At 33.7% G+C, this 18,020-nt stretch overlaps 1 protein-coding gene and 1 long non-coding RNA gene across 6 annotated transcripts in view; one reads left to right on the top strand and one right to left on the bottom strand.

Annotated features, from left to right (window-relative positions):
* The window catches only part of CDIN1 (CDAN1 interacting nuclease 1), a 129,006-nt gene that overhangs the window by 67,762 nt on the left and 43,224 nt on the right, over positions 1-18,020 (top strand). The gene's annotated exons all lie outside the window — the stretch shown is intronic.
* LOC130605061 (uncharacterized) overlaps positions 1-18,020 on the bottom strand; it is a 68,175-nt gene that overhangs the window by 31,258 nt on the left and 18,897 nt on the right. The window contains exon 4 of the long non-coding RNA XR_008973604.1: positions 11,259-11,390. This is a non-coding gene — a long non-coding RNA (uncharacterized LOC130605061). The remainder of the gene's footprint in view (positions 1-11,258; positions 11,391-18,020) is intronic.

Raw genomic sequence — 18,020 nt, 5'->3', positions numbered from 1 at the left:
GGGTGGGATGGTTTAGTGCGAGGTGTCCCTGGCCATGGCAGGGGAGTTGGAACTACATGATCTTAAGGTCCTTTCCAACCCTAACTATTCTATGATGCTATGATTCTATATATCTTTCCATAGTACTAGAACCTCCTCACAATCTTAAACGTGACATTTCATCTTCAATTCCATTTTTTTATGTGATGGAACCCTAACCTAAGTAGTAGGTGAGGTAAATGACAGTTTTAAGAATGCATTTTTAAAATAAATAAATTTAGAAGTCTGCTCAGCAGGCAGAAGAGATCATCAGGGAAATTTGAGGGATAGTGGAGAAGATGGGACAAACACGCAAATATGCAACAAATAGTGTGCATGAACATTAGAGGCTAGTCTTGTGACCGTTACTATTTCAGCTGAAGATGAGAAAGCGTTGGGTTGGGGAATAGCTTAAAAGCAGATTCATACAGGAGGTAGCAGAGAAAGTAAAATCAAATACTGAGAATAACATCATCAGATTTTGAAATTATTCTCTGCAGCAGCATCCTTGATTGGCATGAGAAGGGTCTGTTCTTATTTGACAGTCCCAGAAAGCAGTGACTTGCAAAACTTGAGTGTAGGTAGTAGGAATCTCAGGAAGACTGTCAGTGGATGTATGAAGATGCTGTACTACAGGAAAGTTTTAGAAAAGAATTTGTGAAACATGTAACCAGAATACAAGACCTAGAAAGAAATTTCAGTATATGCAATATCTAGGCAAATAGTGAGAATGGCAGGAAAAATGCTGATGCAGAGTGCTAAACTTGCACATCAGTGTAAATAAGAGGGGATGGAGCAGCTCAGGGCTGCAAGGTGACCATAATGTGTACATGTAGAATATTTTCTGAGAAGAAAAGATGGTCTCAGATAAAAGCAGCTCCAAGTGAATTTTAAATAGGTAACATAAAGATACTCACTAATTTGAGATGGGGTGAAAGTTGAGTAGACAATTAGTATGGAGGCACTGTTCCATTTGTTGTTTGCAATAAAATTGCCATTGAGAAGTTGTAGTTTCTTTTGTGCTGAACAAAAGGACTATCCATGTTTTGATTTGACCTATAAAATGTGTAAAACATTTGAGAATAGTGTGTACCATTTGAATCTGACATTTCTGAAAGAAAATTCTCTTATGTTTCTATCAGGAAACCAAGACAAATCATGTATTAATTAATATCACAACTTTCAAAATGGAATAACATCTTTCACTGAGCTGTTGGTCAAGTAACTTTAATATTGTAAAAGCTAGACTGAAGCGACATGTGGATCAATAAGGCTTTTTTGGAAGTAGTTCTGAGATTTTTGCCAGATCTTTTGTTATAACTGCTCATATTGAAAACAACTACAGAAATTGATGATTCTTAAACATTCATATAAAGGAAACTAAAAATCTCCATAGTGAGATTTGTTACTTCCGAAATCCAGAATTTAGTGATAGTTTAACTGTGGAAATCAGAAATATTTTGTGGGGGGTTTTAAAGTAGAAATCCTTGGCGAAACTAACAGTATTACAGTATCTTCTGAAATGAGTTCTGAGTTACTGTAGCTTCTAATGTAATGACAGTTGCATTAGCAAACACATGTTGACAGATTAGGTTGCATGTAGTTTAGACAATAACTTTCACTGCTCTCTGGAACTATTGGTATGAAAAGACACAGGTGTAGCTGCACAAATTGTGAATCAATTTTGTGTGATTTAATCAACCTGTGTGAGGATCTCTCAAGTGAGAATCGGTTTCCCTGTCAGTTCGCTGCAATTGCCTGTCTCCATACCTCTTGAAGGAAGAATCATCTGGAGAAGCAGCATCAGTTCACAATAGAGATATCACAACACTCAGCTGGTAGTTTAGGGGTTTGTAAACTTTATCTGTTGGTTGAAATTAAAGCCAAAATGAAATTGGAGAGAAAACCTGTAACATTGCCTGTTAGATGTGGATAGAAATACATTTCTAAATACTTTGAGAGGAATAAATGTAAGAGAATTTAGACCTTTTCCATTCAGCTATTTTATTGTTTCTCTGAAAATTAGGAGCAAGACTGAAAAAGTTTCTAGTTTTTTCCCCACATCTGTCACAGATGTAAGATGAATTCTGCACACAATCTGACTGAAAGCTTTGAATATAGTTGTGGTTTGTTTGCTGTTATGTGTATATTTCATTAAATCCTGTACTCTGTGCTAACTAAATCTGTGAGTGTCTTAAACTGGTCTGTACTGACAGGAAAAAAATGGCACTTTCTCATTTAACAGTACAGCTCCCTAGATGCAGTCAACCATGTCTGTTCACCTCAGTGCAAAAGAACACCTTTTTATTACTCTGAGTTCTGCAGGGACAGCTTAGCAAGGTTTTTTATGGCTCATACATCAATGGTATTGTTAAGCAATTTTCAGTTGCAGTGCTGCACTGCAACCTCATCTTCAAATTAAGCTTCGCATTAAAAATATACAAAGTGTACCTTGTCAGTGGGTTTGCACAGTTGTAATTTAAGATGCTGTTTAGGTATTGAGATTTTTCAATAATAAAAAGGAAAAGGCAAGCTTCGTCTTTTTGCCACTGATTTTGCGCTGTGATGTTTTAGAAAAAAAGCTATTTTATATACTGAACAAACTTAGTATAAAATGTTTCGTGCACTTACAGAATCCCTTCCCTCAGTATGTTCCTTCAAAGTGGTGGTATCCACTGAGTAGTCTACAGCTTTCACTGCCATTGGGTAAACAAGACAACTGCATGTACAAAACATAATTGCTTTGTGCATGTCATATATACCACACTTTTCTTTGTTCACTGGCCTACATTGGTGTATTTCTTGTAAACCACGAGGATAAAAACTGTTGAATAGTCTGTGTGACCAAAGGTAATTTGGAGAGCAAGAACATGAAGTAACACAGATTGTACTTTAAAACAGAGTCTGAGAACTTGCTGTATATTATTTTAGGGTTTAAATGAATGCTGCTGTTTATTAGTTTGGGGTTGGTTTGTTGGTTTTTTTTTTTTATAGTGTCTGATTTTACAGTTCCTTCTAACTCTAAATGAAAAATTTGAGTTCTAGCTGTAAAAGTGTGTTAGAGCTGATAGGCATGACTGTTGTTTTCTGAAAGGCATATAGAGATCAGCAACACATGGTTCACATCAGAAATGGTGCACTGTCAGTGACTTGCTGTAAGAAGATATAAACTCAAATACAGCAATTTATATTTTCTATCTTCTGCAAGCCTGGCTAAGGCATATGTAGATTCTGGAATGTAATTTCTAGAGAGTCCCAGGAGAAAGCTTGGCACTGTTACTAGCTGAAGAAACTTTACTATATGTGAGGAAGACCGTAGGAAAATGTCATGTTTGACACTGATATTAAACTAAAGGCAATTTCACATAGTGAAAGAGAAGCATTTCATCATCTCTTTGAATAAGAATGGTAAGTCAACCTTGTACTAAATTCCTTCTCCCATTTGCTTGTATTCTAAATATTGTTAGTCCTATACTTCTGCTTTTTGAAAGAATAAATGAAAGCAAGTTTTCTATAAGTAATTTTAAAATAATAACCACACTTTTTGGAATCCTAAATACATTATGCCTGATCTTGAGACTTCCATTTACAACAGTAATAGTAAAATTATCATAGAATCCTGTAGATTAAAAAATGTGTTTATTTCAGATAAAGGCAAACAAACAATGCAAAAGACTATTTCTGTCACAAACAGCCATTGTATTCTTAGGGGTTTTTGAACAAAGCATTCTGTTCAGATTCATTTGCTGGTGACTATAAAGATGCTGAGCAAAGACTGAATCAGAACATCAGAATGATTACTTTTTTTTCTGTTCAGCTGTTTAAAATGGTTTGACATGTTAACTGTGATGACTGTTTAAGTAATAATTGTTGTCTGATTGTAGGTAGTGGGGGAAGAGTGAGTTATGCTGTGGGGTTATAGATGGCTGTTCTATAACAAGATCAGTATTCTACAATTGCAAATGGTTTAAAGAGTTGTACTGGTGAGTTGAAAGTCAGTGGTATAACAACTTGACTTGGAGGAAACCTTGGGAGTTGCATTTGTCAAGTGGCTTGGAAAACTGTTCATGCATACCCAGTATCCAAAGCTTCATTGGCAGCAGATAAAGAACTGAAAGGTCATTCTTCTTCTTGCAGTATGATGGTTTGTTGACATATTTTGACATGCTGATGCAATGCTGAAAGGTTTTGACCTTACTGCAACACTGAGGGACTTAGAGTTTGTTTAGCTATCTAATGCCTGCAAATTTTCACACATGCTGGGTTTTGCTCAACTCCTTTTTCCTCTTTCTGCTGGCCCCACTTGAATTAATAAATTAGTCTTAAACAAAAATAGATGTAAATAGAAGAGAGAGTTTATGTTTATTTTTGCCACTTAGGACTATAGATAGATAAGTTTCTTCAAAAATAATTCACTTTTTAAAAATTTGCCATGGCAACTTGCTGACCTTAGTAGTACTGAGTAAGCTACATCTGTTTATAGGCAAGAGAATCAAAAGCAGTGAAGAGTGCTGATTCCTGCTAGCCTACTGATTTGGGAGTTTTACTGTGTGAAGATGATAAAATTCTGTGTTCTTCTGCAAGTTAAAACAGTGATACATGTGCACACTCTTAAAACATTCACACACACACACATATATATGGGCATACCTCTGCTTTTCACAAAAGTTCTAGATACATTTAGCTTTCCAACAGCATTTGACATGAATTATTGTTATCTTTATTTAAAGATACATGAACACTATAAAAATGAACATGTAGTTTATTAAACTTTTTTTTTTTAATTTAGTTCAATAGTAATGACTTTAGATGTTACCCATCATCCTCTTTTTAACAACATGATTGAGTCACACAGCATGAAGAGTTTGTCCATTGAGACCACACTTACACCTAGCATTGCAATGTTAATTATTTGGCTGAGCACCACAGGTTGTATTATTTTGTATCAAAACTAATTTTTATCAAAGCAAAATAAAAAAGACCATGCTGTATTCATATTGGCATTTACATTTGAATGATACTAATTAAGTATATATTTTCATGCTTTGTTCTCCTTAGATATTGTATTTAATATGGACATGAAATTGTGATTTTCATTATAATTTAATTCTATTACTTAAGCCTCTTTCACTACTAGATTGTGGCATTCTCTACTTTAGAAGTAGTAAATGAAGCACTACATAGCTTTTAATTATTTTTTTGTTATATTTTTCTGTACTGTCTTAAATATTACCATGTCATAAGAGGCTCGTGTAGTGCAGATGGAGCATTTTCAGCTTCCATCCACATTACTGCAAGGCTTCAACTCCAATTTTCCTGTTATTTCTCATTCAGATTGGACAAGCATCTAAGTTTATGTACAATAAGAGCTGACAGCAGAGATCCTTCTATGCTTGCCAAAGGCCTGGTTGCAGACACTCCACTATGTCAAAGAATGTCAACCCCCCCACAGACCTTACCTTTCAGAATTCCTTGTAATTTTTAATTGACATTTACATCTGACATTTTCAATGTAATTCTTAAGTGTTGAATCTTTATCTATCTAGTAATAGTTAAACCAAATCAAAACAAAAAGAATCCCTTCCTGTAAACTATGATTTCATATATTTTTCATTTAACAAGGTCAAGTTGCTGGGCTGAAACTCAAGAATGACCAACTCCCCCTTCCTTCATGTAATCCTATATTTGTTAGTCTAATCCATTTCAAATGACAATTGAGGAAGGTAGTAGGAGTATAAAGTGGAATTTAACTCTTAGTACTAATGAACAAAGCATATTACTATTACTAGGCATTATGCACTGAAAGGACAGAGATTTTGAGAAAATTTTAAGAATACTAATACAGTTTTTCCTTTGAGTCAGGTATTTGAATACTGAAAGTGATACCTTCATACCAGTATTCGTGCAACATGTGCATGTAAACAGCATATTGCGAATGAAGTGAAACCAGCAAGTATGTAATTTAGCTTCATGTTGCAGTGTGTTTTGTTCCTTGCCTTGAGAAATCTGAAATTTTCATTCGGTTTAAAATACTAAAAGCCTAATAAATTAGTATGAGCATAATTATGCACCTCTTGAAAGTTAGAATGAAGGACTACAGTTGATCGTAAATGCCACAAAGTAAAGAAGTAAAAGAAGCCTTTTGTCACAAATAATGCTGCTTTTCTTCTAATTAGTTAATTTACATTTTGCAAATTAAGGGCAAGATTCAGACAGAAGATAATCTAGTAGCATATCATAGCTTTACTGACCTGTGTTTGTATATGCCAAATTTAAGTTAATTAGAAATGTAGATGTTGTTTGTTTTATCTGTCAAAAAGCTCATCTTAAAAAAAAAAAAAAAATCTAGATACACTTTTCCCCCCAACATTTATCATCTAAATAATAGTCTTGCCAAGATGGCAGCCTCATAATAAACTCTTTTCAGTGGAGTGATGGGTAATGAAGCTTGCTTGTGAAGGCAGCGAAAAATGTTGTCTAGCCAAATGTGTGAATATGATGGCTAGAGAATCAGTGGACTTTCTCAGTCATCAATCTTTTTAGTAGCCTCTTATACATCTGAATATTTTGATAGATGATCTAATAATTGAGTTATCTATCTTTCTAACTATCAGAGTTGCATAAAAATTATTCTCACATGCTATTGAATATTATATATATTGGGCACCCAGTAAATTTTTCAGAAAAGGGTCCAAGAGGTGGAGGAATTTAGTTGTGTCTTAAGCATCCTTTAATATATTAAATGATAAACTACTACATATAGAATATAAAACTATTTGTACTAATATAGGAAGAAAGTAAACAATGTCAATAGCTTATTACAGATAAGACTCACAGTAAATAAAGCATGTAAAAACATGAGACTGCTATGGTAGTGCAGAATCTAATTGAAATTTGAGGTATGAGTAGATTAAGAAGCCAGTTAATGGACAGCAGTCATATTTACACACAGCTGCACAAATTCCTTGTGTCTAGGAAATCTTGGCTGAGGGAAAAAGAAATACAGTGCCACTGTGGAGTCCAAAGTTACCGTTCCGATCTCTGTGAGAGCAGTTTCTCTTGATTAAAGATGAGACTGAAAAGTATGTATTGAAACTGCCCACATCTTGTTTTTTCTGGGTGATTATGCAATATGGATTTGCGTCTCCAGAGCACAAGAATTTGCTTTCCAAGGAAACTAATATTGCATAACAGGAGCATTCAGGGTATTTGGATGAGCTGCATTGAACACATCATCAGATGTGTCTTTCTAGGGCTTATGAGTAGAAAAGCAAAACGATTTATGGTGTTGGTGGTTTTTCTTTTTTAAACACTACACTTCAGACAGACATTATACACTTCTAGGCTTTGAATGCATTTCTGCTGAAAGAATCAGGAAAAAATTATTTTAATAGTAATTAAGATATTTTTGCAGTAAGAGCATTTTCTATTCAAATATCTTTTTTCCCCCTCAGTTTTACCGTTTATGTTTGATTACATGCTTTTCTATAGATTATAAAATGTTATTTCTTGTAAATTCTTGAAAACTCTATGTGAGGGGCTCGTTTTTTACAAAATGCAATTACTCTGAATTACAGTATATTTTAATTTTTTAGTACTTCTTTTGTCCACTTCATAATTACAGCAAGATACAAACAAGTGCATTTTATGAATGGTTCTCCAGTTTAGCAAGTGGCTTTTCTTTCTCTGGTCAGAGCTAGATTGATCAGGATGCTTTCTTGAGGATATCAAAAAATTGTTCACTTATTGCAGAATATTAATGGAAAAGTATCAAAGGGATATGCTTTACAGTTACTACCTGCTTAAAGGAGGAAGGCAAAGATGGATTTCAAGAAGTTGGGTGTTACCATCATTTGACAAGTACTTTGTGAAAGTACCGTTGTGCCTCGTTGGACCTTGCCACTGCATACTGATCTACAAATTTAACAGTTTTAGCTGTCTAACTGACAGCAGTTGTGACTTATGCTTAGTGAGCAAAGTCCTTGATGTTTAGGAGTTCTGGTTAAACATGCATAATTAGTTTGGTACAGTTTGAATACATGTAAAGCAAGACACTGAGTAACAAAAATATAAAAGCCAACAATAGAAATTTGGTTTGGAAGTTCAACACTTGCAATATTTCATTCCACGTAAGCAGTCTATATTTTTGTTTTCTATAATGCTTACATTGATTTTATGCAATCTTAAATTACATACGTGTAATTTCACATATGCATAATTTAAACCTAGAACTAAGGCATTAGAAAACAAATTAGAAAGGTTAAATTATTCTCTCTCATTACTTGGGGAGTTTTACTATAAGAAAGATAAAAAACTTCTGAATATATAAATTTGTAAGCAATTAACTGGAATTTATCAAAGCCAGTGTCTGATTTTCTTTACTATATATGGCTTCTTCTGATCTTAATGGCAGTTATTCTAGCTAGTATTTGTAGCATGTCTACTTGAGAACACACTGAGCTCCTATGCTTATACAGTGTGTTATGCAAACTTACGTCTGTATTTGTGTGTATGATTTTAGAGTGTTTATATCTCAATTTAGGAAAGAGCTCTTCATTTCCCACTCCTAATCAAAATAGCAAGCATCTGTGTTCCTTCTAGTTTGTCATTTGATTAGCATGCTCTCATCCATCACTAGTCTGATATGAACATCAAGAAATCATGTCCTTTTGTTTTAAATGATAAATATGCCTTTGTCATGAATACTTACAGACATTCCAAGATTTACATCTGAATTGTCAGAGTGTAACTGCATGGCTTCTCTGATGTGTGACATTATTAGTGAAATAAAGAACTTCTTAATTTTTTTATGGATGGCCTTAAATATTGATGTTACAAAGCTGATTTAGCTGTGATGCTGAAAAAAATTTTCCTTTTTTCTAAGATGTGTTGTTTATCAGCAACAATCAGCTGCAGAAGAGCCTCTGCGGACATCCTTATTTGCATGGTCCAAGCCTGTCTCTTCAGGTTTCATTATTTAGGTCTGATGTCTAGTTAGCTCTTATAAAAACTAATACCATCTGAAGTACCAGGCTTCCAGTGGTCATACAACCAACATGAAATTTTTTTCAATCTGACTAATCTTATTAAAGACAGTATCTCTTTAAACTCGAGCTTTGTTTCAGTGTCTGGATCAATTGCATCTTGTAAATGCATTTCTGTGAACATTTCACTGCTTGTTTCAGTGGATAAATGCATCTCGATTAAATTATATTCTGCAAGTTTTTTAATTTAAAAATTAGTGAAAATGCTGGTGTTTAGATTAAAGTTTTACTACCATTTTTACTATGTCTTGATCCTACTAAGGCAGAAATAACTACTGTATTGCTGGCTTCCCATTGTTGAAATATGGCATTTTATCAACTATTTGTAGCAAAAATTGAGTGTGTCATGCAAATATGTAATTTAATTTTTAGTTCCTACAGAAAGCAACTGTTTGTTGAAATCTTTGGGTTCACTTACACATGATAAAACATCATTTCCTGTATTTCTTTGCAGCTGTTATTGTGTCCTGAGTTTTTCATGATCAAAATAATTTTGTGTTCTAAGTGCTGTAATGCTGAAATTGAATCTTTGAAATTTACAATTTCGCGGTACTCCAATTTATAATCTTTGAAACTTACAAAATGTTTTAGAGAGAAATTTAGCAGAGGGTCCCACTAAATTATTTAAAGACCCACAATCAGATTATAATTACAGTATTTTGTAATGCTATATATAATAGACTGCTCTATTTAGGTTTTTTTCCACCTTTTTATTGTTCTTTACCTCAGAGACTTTGACCACAACATATTTTACGTAATCAAGTTGATTTGATTGCAAGTTTTTTAAAGTCATATAAAACTGATCACATAATTATCACATTATTTTATCTCTTTATTTGGAATGTAGTCCTTACTTGATTTTAAAGTAGTGAAAGTACCCATATTTCAGGCTCTCTGTAGAAGAGTAATTTTGAAAGTATATTCTTATGTATTTGTTTCAAAAGGAGAAATACCTCGCATCCTTTGCAACAAAGCCCAGTAAATTGACATTTTCTGGCATATGAAGAATGCATGTGAGTTTTTGAGACACTGAAGCTGTAACCCAACTTGAAGAAGACAATGATGGCAGTGAGCTTCTGTCCAGAGTTAATCAGCTGCAGAATTTGTAAACTGCGTATGTGTCAAAGTTGAAAATGTTAGCACTCTGATAGAAGCTTGAAAAGGTTAGACCTGATAAAAGCCATCAGCAGTTAAAGAAAGTGATTTATGGGAATGTAATGACACAAAATGCCTCATTTATCACTCATATATAGATAGGTTAAGATTTCTGTGTCATACTTTAAAAACTTGACCACTTAGAATTGTCAAAATAGGTACTTAATTGCCCATCATACATTTCAGTTCGAATTTCCTCTTCTTAAATTTTGGTGATTTTACTGTTTTGTTTCTCATATGGTTCTTTTTAAAGTCATTCATATTTCATATTTATTTCATATTTGTTTCAAATGGTATGCTCAGTGCTCTGTTAGAACTTTTATTAGGTAAAGCTGTTGATTTGAGTGCTATCCAAATCTTTTGTTGATTTGCAGTTTCATTCAGCCTAACTGTAAGGAAAATAACTGAAGGTTTCGTTTTATTTTGTTTTATACCACTAATTCTTACCAAGAGTTTACAGCTTTCTAATTCAATCCTTACATTTCCTCTCCAAACTGAAATAGGAGAATTAAATGTGAGATCCATCAATTGGTTTCCAGTTCCAGTCACTTAAGTTACTGTTTATCTCCATATGAATTAAATTTAATCTAAAACTACCAGTACTGTGAAATGATCCTAACACAAAATAAAAATGTTAGGAAAAATGCACAGTAGCGTGTTATGCTTTTACTGGTTTGATTTGAGAATAACAGCAAGCAAATCCCATAGATGCGAGATGGTTTGTGGGTTTTTTTAAACTGTCCACAGTTTTATCATAATGATGAAAAAAAATTATAACAAACATGGGTAAATCCTAATTAGGGAATACCTTTAAGAACATATTTGTAAGATAAAGCAACTGCTCTAAAGTCATTGCACTAAAATACAGGTTCAGCTTGAAAGAAGTGTAATAATGAAGTTTGTAAGGATTTCTTTAGTTACTTATCTTTTTAAAACTATTCCATCCTCTTATTTCTTCATTTTATACAGAAAAGGAAAAAAAAAAGAACAGAAATTAGCCTGAACAGGATAATTTTAATTTTTAATATCAGAAAACCTTACCTTTTCGTTAGTTCTCATAATTTATGGCCCTGGTTGTATAGCATTTTGTTTGTTCAGTGATGACCTTCCAGGTTCAATTTAAAAAGAAGTCAGAGGCATTTGTCATGTCTGCTTGATCTTGTCCAGAGGTACCTGTTGTAATTATAAAGGACTAATAAGGTTGTTTATAATATAGCAGTCTGACAACCCTAAAAAATCTTTCAGAGAGTAACTTATTTTTTTGTCTGTCTTAAGGAAAAAAAAAAATCTGTAATCTCGCTTCAGGCTGTGCTGTGTCTTTTCAACATTTAGTTGCGAAAGCATAAAGCACTTATACCTTGAAAAACTTAACTTAGTTTTAAGAGATATGCTGTTTAATTTGCTCATTAGTAATACCTTTTGCAAATAGTAATAATGTGGCTACAGTATAGATGTGCCCTATATTTAATTGGTATATGTGGAAGCTATGAGGACATGCTAGGAAACAGTGAATTCCTTTCGTGGTGTAAAAAAACCCACACTTATTAACATGTCTGTTGCAAAAATGTGTGATACATTAATATAGTAAGTTCTCTTTCTTAAGAAAAAAATCCTAATTAAGAAATTCTCGTTTATTCCATTTTAAGCATTATTAAAGTACTGCTGTAAGTAGGTGTTATTGCAGTGATATTTTACATTATGTGTCAGATTTTTTACAACTGACTGATCATTTTTCCCTTCATATGTCCTTGTTTTGCTTTCTGTCTTCTCTTTCCTCCCCCATTTCAGCATCATCCAGCAATACTGCTTTTTATAGGTATGCATATAAGGTAAACAAAAGCATACTAAAACCAATGGAATTTGATTTTTGAAAGAAATGTTTACCTCTCTTGTAGGGTATATAACAACACTGTAATACTGTCAGGCTACCATACATCATTTAAATACCCTTAGACAGCAAAAGCAGAATCTTGACAATTCAGTAATCTCATCATGTGATATCAAGAAGCCTTTTTTCATATCTACAATTGGGACAAATTTATGTTGTATGCATTTATGGTTGTTAAACTCAAAATTGTCTCATTTCATTAATTTTTAACATTGTGCTCTCTTAATGACTATGAAGAAATGTATTAAAATGCCTTAATTATAGGGCTAGGAGAAGAGAAAGTGCAAGTCTTTTTAGCATATGATCTTTCAATTGTTCACTAAAGGATAAAGAGGGCATTCAAGCGTGTTTTAGGTAACTGTCAGCAATAATAAAATGCAGGGTAGTTTGTAGAGCCTTTAAAGACCTTTTGGGGAAATAGATTTAATTAAAAAACAATATAATGGACTTTTCATTTCAAAGAAATCCAAAATGTTATAAAATTTCAGGATTTTACTGTATTAAGAGTAATGTATGTTTCCAAGGATGATGAAGAATAGCTGTAAAAATATTCTGCAGTCCATACAGCAGTGATAGCTTTATTTTGTGTATGTAGCTTTAGCTTTTAATGTGTGTGTCTTTTAGCTTTTAATACACATATACGGATAGCATATTAGAGCATATTTTAGGTTTTCTTAGCAGAGTGATTTTATCTGTTTGGGGTTTTTTAGTTTGTTATGCTTTTAACAAGGAATTATTGCTGTTGCTTTGGGTTTTGGGGGGTTGTTCTGTTGTTCTTTTTTCCTTTTTAATAAGTGAACGTTTACCTTCTTAATGTAAAATTATGTTGTTACATCACCACAGAACAATATAACTGACATCTTGACATATGTTCATTTGCCTGTTTGGTAGAGTCACTAGGCTCCTACTCATCATCTTAGTTATTGTGAAAATACATTTCACAGTATGTTTTGAATTTCTGCTTTTTTCCTCATGAAATCAGAAATTGCGTTTTCTAGTAATGTTTTTGATTGTGTGGTGTGTTGAAAAGTTTACTTAGACACTTGTTCTGCACTATAGAGTTATATGACTTCTGGCAAATTAGGGACAACTTAACCTGCATGTGGCACGCAGAGGTTTATAAGAAAAATTGACTGCTGTCTTTATACAGTGGTTTTGCTCCCTTGCTTACCCTTTTTGCGCGGAAGTTTTTGTGAGGAAATTGCTTTTGTGAGAAAGTTTTTGTAAGCTGTTTTCTCTCATCCTGGTGCACACACATGAATTGCATTGACCAATTGGTTTGTCATAACGAGTACCAAATGAATCTGCGTCCAAGTTGTCTTTGTGTAGCGAGGTTTTTTTACAGATAAATCAAATTCACCAAAGTGCATTTTCCACAAATTCTAAAACTCTGTCAGATTTGTAGTTGTAGTTGCTGGCCCAAGTACATTATAAAGCATGTTCACAATGAAAATGTGACTTAAATATTTAGAGTCTTTGCTGTATCCTCTAGTAAATTATGTTTGGATTATTAATTCATATCAGTGTTCACTTTGTCACTGACTGATTAGAGAAATAGAAAATTATCCCTGTTAGTGGATTTGGTGATTTCTCTTAAGAAAAATAGGGTTTGTTTTCTGCTTGCGCACATGCCTTGGACTGCAGCACAAATGAATAGCATAGCCTCTGTATCATGCACTGGGCAATGACTGTCTGAGAAAGATAGCTAATCTTAATAGCTAAAATGTACGAACATGTGATACTGTTCTACATAAAAAAGCCTCACTATTTTCTTTGTTGCTGGGCTTCCTGAAACTTGAGGACTCAAAACTACCCAAACTGCAACCAATAGTTAGCATGTCCAGCCTCAGTACAAGCTGAGGATTTCATGATGCAAATAGATGATCACAATAGAATAATGGTGTTCCTTTACGCTGTTATGCGTTATGATTCTTAGTGGCTGATTCTCATGCATTTGCCTCTGGACAATGGACAGGGTAAGCTGTAATGGCTGTAAATTTAGCTTTGAATCTCTGTTCCATCATTAATCTCTTTTGTACTACCAAGAAAATTACTTGTTGCTTCCATATTTAAAATTCACTAACTGTAAAAGCCTGATACTGCATCAAAATTTTGCAAGGTTATACTTAAAATTGATAGGGTGTTTTCTTTAAACTCAAGGTAAAAGAGGCTACAGATGCAGATATGTGAATACACTCTGTTATAAAATAATCTCTATTCTTACAGAAGAAGTGTAAACCTAAGCACAGATCTTCTCATAACTTTGTTTTTTCTTATCACCATTTATGGTGCGTCAAGGAAGAGAAAAAGAATCCAGGAGTACTGTCTGTGCTTTGGCATAAAACATTATGAAAACAACATAAAGTTCCAGATGTTTTTTGGCTTGCGTTAAGGAGATAAAGGATAGGATTCTAAGACAGATACAAATCATGTCAAAGTACCAGTCAGATCATGCTTCTCTGCAAAATGTCCAGGGGAACAAGTTCAGAAAGAACAGTCTGTTTTCTCACTGTTACAGAAAAGGACTTTCCCAGTTGTAAATGCATACCATACTGTCTTTTGTATCTTGTGCTTTTTTAGCCCTTCTCTGTAAAATCATCATGTGGACCTCTGAAAATTAATACCCTTTCTTGTAGATTATTTTCTTTAATAATTTTTAGTTGCCACAAGACCAATAGGATGTAATAGCAGTAAGACCTTTAGTCTGCTCAGCATCTGCCCTCTCCCTGACTTGAACATACCACAAAATGAGGCTGAGTCTGTGCAATTTGGCATGGTGGAAGATTCTCGTTCATATGTAAGTTTCAGGGAAACATCTGCATCACAATGGTAGATCTTATCTCAGAATATATATATGTGGGTGTATATGAGTGTACAGATGTATGTCTGCATTACATAGACATAACTAAAATGTGAAGTTTAAACATAATAGTGTAATGTTATCATAGTCCTTTTTGGCTATATCAGTAAAATACTTTAAAATAGTGCTTTGCTGTTTATAAAAATATTTCTTATATCTCTACTATAATATTCTCTCCCTGGTTTTGCTATTATGCACATGAGTGAATGTGTCTGAACTGAAACAAGTAGAAAAAGTGACTTTTTAACAATGAAATATATTAAAATTATTTAATTTCAGATAGGATGAAAAACAAAAAAAAAGGCTGTTTAGCATCATGGGATATTGTATTACCTATGGAGAAATACACTTTGCTGCATGAGTCTTTTCTATGACATGAGGGAATTTGTGTATAACATTCCTTTCAGTAGCTCCCAGTGTATGTTTTAGAGTATTAATTACCTAGTCAGGTTTTATTAGAGCCCATTGAGTTTTGCATAATTAAAATTGTAGCAACAGCTAAATGATATGAGATGTGGAATGCAGAATCTTTGCCAAGTGTTCATCTCTGGGGTTTCAGAGGAGTGGATGATCAGGAGAAACTTAGAAGTCTGATACTGAAAAAGAAAATAAATATGACATGGATGTGTATTTACCGTTGTATAAAATACTGAAGTTAAGTATAATAGATTGCTATGTTGTTCTTGTGGAGCAGCAATATTATGTGTAGAGTTTCTAAAGTAGTTACTAGTTTTAAAAAGCAAAACTTTATAATTGCAGTATTGGGTAACTGTAGACTGGTTTCTGTACACCTATAAGTTAAATGTTTTTGATGTAGTGTGAGAAAAGTTGTTTATTGTCTAGATGCTATCAAAGGCATGTAACTGAAAAACAAAAAAAAAATCATTAAATTTAATATTGTGTGGCCATTAGGGGTGTATACAGTAAATATACGTTATTATTTATTGCATAGAATCAGTCTATATAGCAGAGGTCTAGTTCTGTTTGAAGTCAGTGCAAAAATTTGTGCTGTCCTCCATGCAAGTAAGAATAAAGCAGCCATCAGTACTAGTTTTGGCCTGTGTAATGACTTGGTCCTTTAGGTTAAGTGATCAGATACAGCATAAGATCTACAATTGTACTGATACAGTAACTTGCAGCAAATCCAGTGAAGGGCCACAAACACAATGAAGGGTTTGGAGTATCTTTCACGTGAGGAGAGGCTGAGAGAGCTCCAACTGTTTAGTGGGGAGAAGAGCAGGATCAAGTGGGAGCTTACCAATATAAATACCTTACGGGAGGGAGTAAGTAATATGAAGCCCGTGTCTTCTCAGTGATGCCCAGTGAGAGGACAAGAGGCAGTGGACACAAATTGAAATATAGGAAAATTTATTGAAATTTGTGAAAAATCTGTCTTTCTTGTTCTTGTCAAACCCTGGAGCAGGCTGTCTGGAGAGAGTGTGAAGTCTTCATCGTTGGAGATATTCAAAACCCAACTAGACAAAGCCTGGAACGTTTATCTTCAGTTCACCCTACTTTGAGCAGGACTAGACAATATCTAGAGGTCCATTTTTACCACAGTTATTCAGTGTTTGTGTGATTTTATTATTATTTTTATCAGGGCTTTTTTGGTTTTTTTTTTTTTTGAAGTCACAGAGGACTCAATGTTGAAATGAGTGGAAGGGAAATCTGAAGAGCTTTAGTCCAGTAGACTGTGCTGCTGTTACATTTACTGTCAGATTTCCTGAACAAGGAAATCATTTATTCAATATTCAGGGTGAGATAGAAAATTAGGCTGTAGAAATGAGAGGAAAAAACTATCTACCCATTAATGTTTGTCTAAAAACTAATAAGTACTAAGCACCAATATAATATAACAAAATAATAAGTGCTTAAACAGTAAGAATATGAAAGAATAATGGAAGGAAAGTAGTAAGAGGGTGGTTTTATAAATCTTGTTGGTCTGAAGTTTGGGGATCGGCTCACAGAAGAGTATACAACTGTAGACGTACAAAGTTAACAGTAATGATTAAAGTCAGTAACTGCCAGCAGATCATAATATGTTAAAGGTTGTAATCTTTTGAAAGAAGTTGGTTGGCTTTCCTGTTGGCCATCCTATCAACTTTAACCTCCAACCTTCTCCAGCATGTATCACTACAAATAAAACTGCTGAGGCTTGACAAGAGGATGTAAAGTCACTAGGCCATCGCACAGAGATCTCGACATGATTTTCTTTAACCTTAAGCTTAAATGAACACTGCTTTAAGTCAGGGTTTTTAATAAGAAGTCATAAACGCTCATATCACTTTTAGTTCTAATAATCACTGTTTTATCAGAGAAGAGAAGAAATATACATAGTAAATTATGTTTGACAATCAGAATTTGATTTCGTTATTGGTTGTCTTTGACCATTACATGAATTGCTGTTCTTCATTTTAATGTATATTTTTTCATGCAAGCTGCATATGATATTGATATAAACATGGCATTTGTGTATAGTGTTATAAATGAATTTTAGCTCTTGATTAAGGCAAACCAGATGACAAAAATTATGTGTTTGTATTTACCAATGTCAGAATAATAATCTTTAAATCCGTAGTCACCCATGCTAATTTTAGCTTTTCTTTCTCAATAATTTTTAATGCAACTTTACACAATACCTTTAAACAATCTAGGAAATATGCAGGCCATACTTACTCAAAGCTTTTCTTTATTATATCTCTCCTGAAAGCTGCCTGCATAGTGCTTCCATTTTGTCAGGGAGCAGCCATCCACAGTATTAACTTTTGCGCCATCCCTATTCTTATGAGCAACTATCTTTGAACATAGGCTGTACCTTACTGAAACTTTATTACAATCCCAGAATTCTATTTCTTTCCAGTTCACAACCATACCAACTTAAAATTAGGGTTTTTTGTTTTGTAGCCTGTAATATTTCCATGACAGCTTTTGTGGTGATATATAGTAATTCTTTTCATGCTTTTTTGTTGCTCTCAGATTGTCATCTTTTCCACTCACCCATATGTTTTCTTTAGAGTGATTACTTTAGGGGCTGTATAAGTAGTATCTTCTTTTT

The sequence above is a fragment of the Pezoporus wallicus genome, unplaced genomic scaffold (genome assembly GCF_028554395.1).
Source record: "Pezoporus wallicus isolate ANWC-B61680 ecotype Strahan unplaced genomic scaffold, APGP_CSIRO_Pwel_v1 contig_5418, whole genome shotgun sequence".
NCBI classification, from domain to species: domain Eukaryota; kingdom Metazoa; phylum Chordata; class Aves; order Psittaciformes; family Psittacidae; genus Pezoporus; species Pezoporus wallicus.
Note: the sequence above shows the minus strand (reverse complement) of the source record. Positions and strands in the feature narration are given on the sequence as shown.